General features: G+C 45.6%; 1 pseudogene across 1 annotated transcript; it reads left to right on the top strand.

Moving 5' to 3' along the window:
- Positions 1–235: 235 nt before the first annotated feature.
- LOC309549622 (E3 ubiquitin-protein ligase TRIM39-like) lies at positions 236–2,836 on the top strand (annotated as a pseudogene). The gene is made up of 2 exons: positions 236–797; positions 1,796–2,836. The product of its transcript is annotated as an E3 ubiquitin-protein ligase TRIM39-like (transcript).
- Positions 2,837–8,028: the final 5,192 nt, after the last annotated feature.

Below are 8,028 nucleotides of genomic sequence, written 5' to 3'. Positions count from 1 at the left end.
GGAATGGTGCGGTCGGTCTGACAACCCCCCCCCCTCCCCCGGCCATGGAGCATTATTTTTGTTGTTTGAGTGAGATCATTGAGGTTTTGTTTTCAGTTCTGTTTCAGCTGTGTTAGTGACCTTTAATTTCCCAGATATGACACATTCTTAGCCTCACCCTGTGGAGGAAATTCCCTAACTGGAAAAACTGGTTTACGTGAATAGCAAACTTTGATGTTCATTTCTCTGTTTGCTGTCAGCAATGGCGTCTTCAGATCTGAGAGCGGAGCTGGATTGTTCCATCTGTCTGAACATTTATACGGATCCTGTAAACCTGAAATGCGGACACAACTTCTGCCGTGTCTGCATTGACCGTGTGTTTGATACACAGGAGGAGTCTGGAGGTTATTCCTGTCCTCAGTGCAGGGAAGAGTTCCAGGAGAGACCTCCACTACACAGCAATTTATTTTTGCGTAACACAACGTTTCACGTCTGCTTCACCAGATCCAGAGAAGACCGGGATCTCCTGTACTTACTGTATTCACTCCTCTGTACCTGCTGTGAAATCCTGTCTGCAATGTGAAGCTTCTCTATGTGATGATCATCTGAGAGTCCACAGCAAGTCACCAGAACATGTCTTATGTGACCCCACCACCACCCCGGAGAACAGGAAATGCTCCGTCCATAAGAAGATCCTGGAGTATTACTGCATTAAGGACTCTGCCTGTATCTGTATTTCCTGCAGTTTAACTGGAGAACATCGAGGACACCAGGTGGAGACTCTGCAAGAGGCTTCTATGAAGAAGAAGAAGAAGAAAGTTTTAACCACTTTACCACCGGAGGATTTTGCAGTCCTACGTCCAGGCCACTTTTTGCGATTCAGCACTGTGCAAATTTAACTGACAATTGCGCGGTCATGCAACACCGTACCCAAACGAAATTTATGTCCTTTTTTTCCCACAAACAGAGCTTTCTTTTGGTGGTATTTGATCACCTGTGCGATTTTTACTTTTTGCGCTATAAACAAAAAAAGAGCGAAAATTTTGAAAAAATAACAATATTTTTCACATTTTTTTATATGAAATTCCATCAAAAAAATGTAAAAATCAAAATTTTTTATCATTTTTGGCCAATTTGTTTTCTGCTACATATTTTTGGTAATAAAAATCGCAATAAGTGTATTTTGATTGGTTTGCGCAAAAGTTATTGTGTTTACTAACTAAGAGAAAGATTTCTGTCATTTTTGGTGTTTTTTATTTAACGAGTAATGGTGGCCATCTGCGATTTTTTTTTGCGGGACTGCGACATTGCAGCGGACAGATCGGACCCTTGACTGACATTTTTGACACTTTTGGGGGTACCAGTGACATTACTGCAGTAATCAGTGCTATAAATATGCACTGTTACTGTAAAAATGACACTGGCAGGGAAGGGGTTAATTTTATTGGAGAGGGAGGGGTTAATGTATGCCTGGTACTTACTGACATATGTGGGGGGAGGTGACTGAGTGACACAGGGACAGATCGCAGGTTCAGCTTTGCTGAACCCTGCAATCTGACCCTGCCTGTCACTTAGGAGATCCGCCCGCTTTGTTTACACAAGCAGGCGGATCTCCACACTCGATTCCCCGACGATCGGGGAAGAGCGGCGCTTCTCCCCTGGCCTGACTCCCACTGTGACTGAAAACAGCGGGAGCGAGCCTCCGGCGACGCGCGCGCGCCGCCCACAAGGGGAGGACTCCAGCGACGTAGGTCTACATCGCTGGACGATAACAAGCCACATTGCCACAGTAGCAGCAATGTGAGCGGGGGTAAAGTGGTTAAATAATCTTCAGAAAATGATTACTGAGAGAGAGGAGACAGAAGAAAGAGTCCAGAGTCTGCAAGAAGTCAGGGAAAAAGTACAAGGAAAAGCAAATGGTGAAACAGAGAGAGTCGCCACCCTGTTCAGAGACCTCCGGAGACGTCTGGAAGACCTGGAGAAGAGGGTCCTGAGTGAGATCTCCAGGCCAGCAGAGCGGATCTTACGCCCAGTCAATGATCTGATCCAGCAGTTGGAATTAAAGATGGAGGAACTGTCAAGGAAGATGAGTCACTTAGAGGAGCTGTGTACCATGACGGATCCATTGACTGTCCTACAGGAACCAGACACAGACACAGACACAGACACAGACACAGACCAGACACCAGACTTGTGTGATACTGAGGATAGCGATGATGAGGACATAGAGAGACACGATCAACTCTATAATGGAAGGGATCTTGATTTGACTGGGACCTCCCGTACATTGAGACAAGGTTTGTCTGATGTAATAACTGGTGCAATTGGGGGAATCTATATACAGAAAGCTGACATATTATTGGATGAGGACACAGCTAATAACAATGTATGTATCTCAAATGATAAGAAGACTGTTTCCAGGTCGCATTACAACCAGAATTGCCCAAAAACTGAGGAAAGATTTAAAACTTATTTTCAAGTTTTAGGCAATCAGAGTTTCTCCAAAGGGAGACATTACTGGGATGTAGATGTCCAGAGATCCAATAACTGGATTATTGGGATGTGTTATGACAGTATAGACAGGGATGGGGATGGCTCCATGATTGGAGAAAATGATGTATCCTGGGGTTTGTCCAGGAGGGGTGAAAAGTATACAGCAGTACATTTCTGGGGAGAAACCAAGCTCTCTGACAATATTCGTGGTAGACGAGTCCGGATATATTTGGATTGTGAGGAGGGGCAGATCTCATTCTATACGTGTGCCCCCCTCCGCCACCTCCACACCTTCACCGACACCTTCACCGAGCCCCTCTATCCTGTGTTGGGTATAAGGCACTCATATATATCATTATCTTAAAGAGAGAAGTGAATAATCTGCCTAGACACTAGTGACATCATTCTGAACGGTGGAATTTTGTATATTTTCCTGATATTTTTCCATCTTCTACCCTCCATCATATACTCTGGGGTCACTGATTCATATAGTTCTGACCAATAGAAATTCCTGTTGCCATTGACACCATGTTTAGCAGCTTTGGACTTTTGATCCCATCAAACCCCCAAGCCAATTTTGTGTGGATTCTGATTGGCTAATCCCACTCTGGCAGGTTTATGATGCACTCCAGCAATCAGCTTTCTGTACAAACAAATGACTACCACCATAGGTGTACGCAGCCTATTGCATTAGGGTGTGCACCCCAAAACTCAAACACACATGCATTTCACTGAATCCTCAGCTGCACTGGACAGTGAATGAATGGGAAGTGCGCTGAGCGGCTTCCTTTTCAATCAGAAACCGAAGCATAGTAAACACAGTTTGCTATGCTTCAGTTATGATTGAACACAGTGAGTAAGTGTGGAGGAAGGAAGGGGTCGGTAAATGGCATATTGATTAGCCCCTTCCCCCACTTTCCATCCTGAAAGGCGTGAAACATGGGGGGAAGCGTGGGCAGTTAAGGGGAATCGGCAATGCACAGAGTGATTAGAGTGTGCCCAGGCACACCTGGCATATACTGTGCATGCCTATCAGTGGTGTATTTTGTTTTTGTCCTGCCCTAGGCAAGACTAAAATTGGGTGCCCCCCTCCTATGTAAATTTGCCCCACTCCTTTTTTAACAGATGTGACTCCCTCTGAAATTGAAGGACTTCAAGTCCCAGCATGAACCCCTGAGATCTCACAAGAGGGGGGGTGAGAGGGGGTGGGGGAGAGAGAGGGGGGTGAGTGAGGGAGAAAGTGAGGGGGGATGAAAGAGACGGGGGTGAGAGAGAGAGAGAGAGAGAGGGTGAATGAGAGAGAGAGGGATGAGAGAGAGGGGGGATGAAAGAAAGAGAGGGGGCTGAGAGAGAGAGGGGGGGGGGAAGAGTGTCGGGATGAGAAAGAGGGGGGATGAGAGAGAGGGGAGGGGTGAGAGAGAGAGAGCGAGAGAGAAGCTGCAATAGAGAGAGAGAGAGGGAGGATGAGAGAGGGGTATGAGAGAGAGAGAGAGAGAGAGGGGGTGAGAGAGAGGGATGAGAGAGAGAGGGGGGGTGAGAGAGAGGGATGAGAGAGAGGGGGATGAGAGAGAAAGAGAGGGAGGGGGGATAGAGAGAGGGAGGGTATGAGAAAGGGGGATGAGAGAGAGAGAGGGGGGGATAAGAGAGAGAGGGGGATGAGAGAAAGGGGGGATAAGAGAGAGAGGGATAAGAGAGAGATGGGGATGAGAGAAAGGGGGGATAAGAGAGAGAGGGATGAGAGAGAGGGGGCTGAGAGAGAAAGAGAGAGGTGAGAGAGAGGAGGGGTGAGAGAGAGGGGGGTGGGTGAGAGAGAGGGATGAGAGAGAGGGGGATGAGAGAGAAAGAGAGGGAGGGGATAGAGAGAGGGAGGGGATGAGAAAGGGGGATGAGAGAGAGAGGGGGGGGGATAAGAGAGAGAGGGGGATGAGAGAAAGGGGGGATAAGAGAGAGAGGGATGAGAGAGAGGGGGCTGAGAGAGAAAGAGAGAGGTGAGAGAGAGGAGGGGTGAGAGAGAGGGGGGTGGGTGAGAGAGGCGGCTCTAGCAACCAGTGGCCAATATAGTCTCAGGTGGAGGGGGGGGGGGCAGCTTTTTTGCTGCCCCCCTGCAAAGTGCCGCCCTAGGCCTGGGCCTTGTTGGCCTAGGCCAAAATACAGCACTGATGCCTATGACTACCCAAACCCAAACCTATAACTAGACTTTGCAGCAAGGAGCTCATTGAAGGGCAATGCATGTCAAAAAAACCCAAACAACAGTTCCCAGCCCATTAACCAACCAGGCTTGAACCAACAGAGCTTACCCTGTCTAACGGTTCACGTTAAAACTTTTGTTTAGTTTAGTGGTTTAGTTTGCACACATTTGCAAATATATTCCTAAACTGCAGAGGTGGTTTTACGGCACCCTAGTGTATTGCAATTCTAACTCTATAATTTTGAGAGTCTCCTGAGTTTGAGCACATATATAATAATGGATAGATTAAGGGCAGGCATGCTTGGATGGGGGGGGCAACTCAATATTGAACCCTACGGACTAAGGGATGCCATTAAAGTTCCTGTGTGTGTTTTGGCAGGCGTCCCAATACTTTTGGTAACAAAGTCTAACCTGCCCTTGATCTATCCATTGTTATATATGTGCTCTACTCTCAAAATTATAGAGTTAGGGCTGCAGTACACTGGGTGATGTGGCAGCTGCAGCTTACAAATATATTTGCAAATATGCGCAAACTAAATACCTTTCTTTTTTTTTTCAATGTGATTTGTTAGACAGGACAATTTGGTTTGCTGCAGGCTGGCTGGTAAGTGAGCCGGCAATTTTCGTTAGTGAGTTCCCAGCTCCTCCCACCTGCTGCTGACATAATGAAGAAGATACAGTCTCTCTTTTACTTTGTATATATTTTATTTTGTAGAGATTAGATTACGACAGGAGGAGTGAGACTGTCACCATTTCAATCTGTCACTAGTATAAAGTGTCTCTGTTATAATGTATTTTTTTTTAAAGGATCTCAACTTTTTCCAATGTCTACTTGAATCTTTCAGTAATATAATGTATTACAATGTATCTGTTCTTGAATCTCTCAATAATAAAAAATGATCACAGTTATGAAGAATTGCTATTATAGAGGATCACTACTCTATTGTACTCTATTGTATCTCTTACATATAGTATAATGATGACAATGTATCACTGGTATAAGATCAGTGCCCATCAGTGCTGCCAATCAGTGCTGTCAGTCAGTTCCCATCATCAGTGTCGCTTACCAGTGTCTGTCAGTTCCCATCATTGCTGCCTATCAGAGTCAATCAGTGCCCATCATTGCTGCCTATCAGTGCCCATCAGTGCTGCCTGCAACAGAACCACGACCCACACTGTGTTTGTCGGCTTCCTTCAGTCTTGAACATGGATATCAGATTTTCCAGCCGCCCCCCCATACAAAGCTAGCCGACAACTTAGCTTGTACTGGAACCTTCCTTTTATTGAACAGTCACACAGTTTTTATACAGCATGGACATCCCCCTCCTGATCAGATTACAACACACGGGTCAGGGGTTGCCTGATTACATTATCATATGCAGATGAAATTGTATACAGAAATAGAATTAACCTGAACTAATTATCTAGCCATCTGGACAGAAACAATATGTGAGTTCATTACCAATTAACAATGGGACAGACAGGCTTAACAGAATCCACATCACACCTCAATACACAGACAATAAGAAGCGACCCCCAGTGACAGATTGTCTGTCTCTGACACTGCAGTTCAATACAAATTATCATAAGTGTAGACACAGAACCCATTTGAAGCAATCCAAACCATATTCTCAGTGTCCATTAAGTATCTGTCTTTCATTCCCAGTGATGGAGAGTACCGTCACACTGCCTATTAGTGCCACCTCTCAGTGCCATTCAGTGCCTCCTCTCAGTGCCCACCAGTGTTGCTAATCAGTGCCCACCAGTGCTGCCAATCAGTGCTGTCAGTCAGTGCCCATAATCAATGTCGCCTACCAGTGCCCATCAGTGCCCCCTCTCAGCGCCCACCAGTGCTGCTAATCAGTGCCCACCAGTGCTGCCAATCATAGTTACATAGTTAGTGAGGTTGAAAAAGACACAAGTCCATCTGACTCAAACATTAAAAAACAAAAAACAGTAAAGAAAACCTAACCATACAATCCCATATATACAATCCTAGACCCGCAGTTGATCCAGAGGAAGGTAAAAATCCCAGAAAAGCATGATCCAAGTTGCTACAGCAGAGGAAAAAAACTCCTTTCTGATCCCCCGAGAGGCAATCGAATATTGCAATCAGTGCTGTCAATTAGTGTCCATCAGTGTATCATCAGTGTCACCTACCAGTGCCTATCAGTGCACATCATTGCTGCCTGTCAGTGCATATCTGTGCTGCCTATCAGTGCCACCTCTCAGTGCCCTTCAGTGCCACCTATCAGAGATCACCAGGGCCACCTATCAGTGCCCATCAGTGCCACCTATCAGTTTAGCCTCATCAGTGCCCATCAGTGCCACCTATCAGTGCCCATCAGTCCCACCTATCATTGCCCATCAGTGCCACCTCATCAGTGCACATCAGTGCAGCCTCTTTAGCGCACATCAGTGAAGGAGAAAAATTACCTGTTTACAAACTTTAATAACTATGAAAAATGTTTTTCTTTTCTTTTTTTAATTTTCAGTCTTTTTTTTGTTTCTTTAGCAAAAAATAAAAAACCCAGGGGTTATTAAATACTACCAATAGAAAGCTCTATTTGTGTGATAAAAATGATAAAAATTTTGTTTGGGTACAGCGTTGTATGACCGCGTAATTGTCAGTTAATGTGTGACAGTGCTGAAAGCTGAAAATTGGCCTGGGCAGGAAGCGGGTGAAAGTGCCCTGTGGGCAAGTGGTTCAAGAAAATATAATCCATTCCTTACTAAATATCCTGTCACTATAAATGAAGGGAATTCACACTTCTCTAGCACAATGATTGCTGATCTCACAAATTTGTGTCCTTCCTTCAGCTGATAACTGATTACTATCTTTAGTTATGGTCATTTCATTACACGTCCAAGCTAGACTGTGATTGGTGGAAAGGGGCTTTATTTTACCATATACAGGTCCTTGCTTAGAGTTGGTTCACTATATTAAAACTTATTTCAGTTCCTGGATGCAGTATTTTGAGCTGCGTTCATATTTAGTGCTCCCTGCACAGCTCCTCAACAAAAAGATTAGTGTACTGCTGTTCCTCTGCCTCCTGCTGACACACAGCCCCTGCACAGCTCCTCACTGGGAAGATCAGTTTGCTGCTGTCTCTCCACCTCCTGACAGCTTCCCCCTTGCACAACTATTCACTAGAAAGATCAGAGTACCGCTGTTTCTCTTCCTCCTGCTGAGACCCACCCTGCTGCGTGACTCTGTCCTCCGCACTCCTCTCCTGTACATACTGCCCACTGTCATACCCTTCACACTCCTCTCCTGTACATACTGTCCACTGTCATACCCTCCACATTCCTCCCCTGTACATACTGCCCACTGTCATACCCTCCTTACTCCTCTCCTGTACATACTG

Source organism: Pelophylax lessonae (genome assembly GCF_965119305.1).
Source record: "Pelophylax lessonae genome assembly, chromosome: 3".
Lineage (NCBI taxonomy): Eukaryota > Metazoa > Chordata > Amphibia > Anura > Ranidae > Pelophylax > Pelophylax lessonae.
Note: the sequence above shows the minus strand (reverse complement) of the source record. Positions and strands in the feature narration are given on the sequence as shown.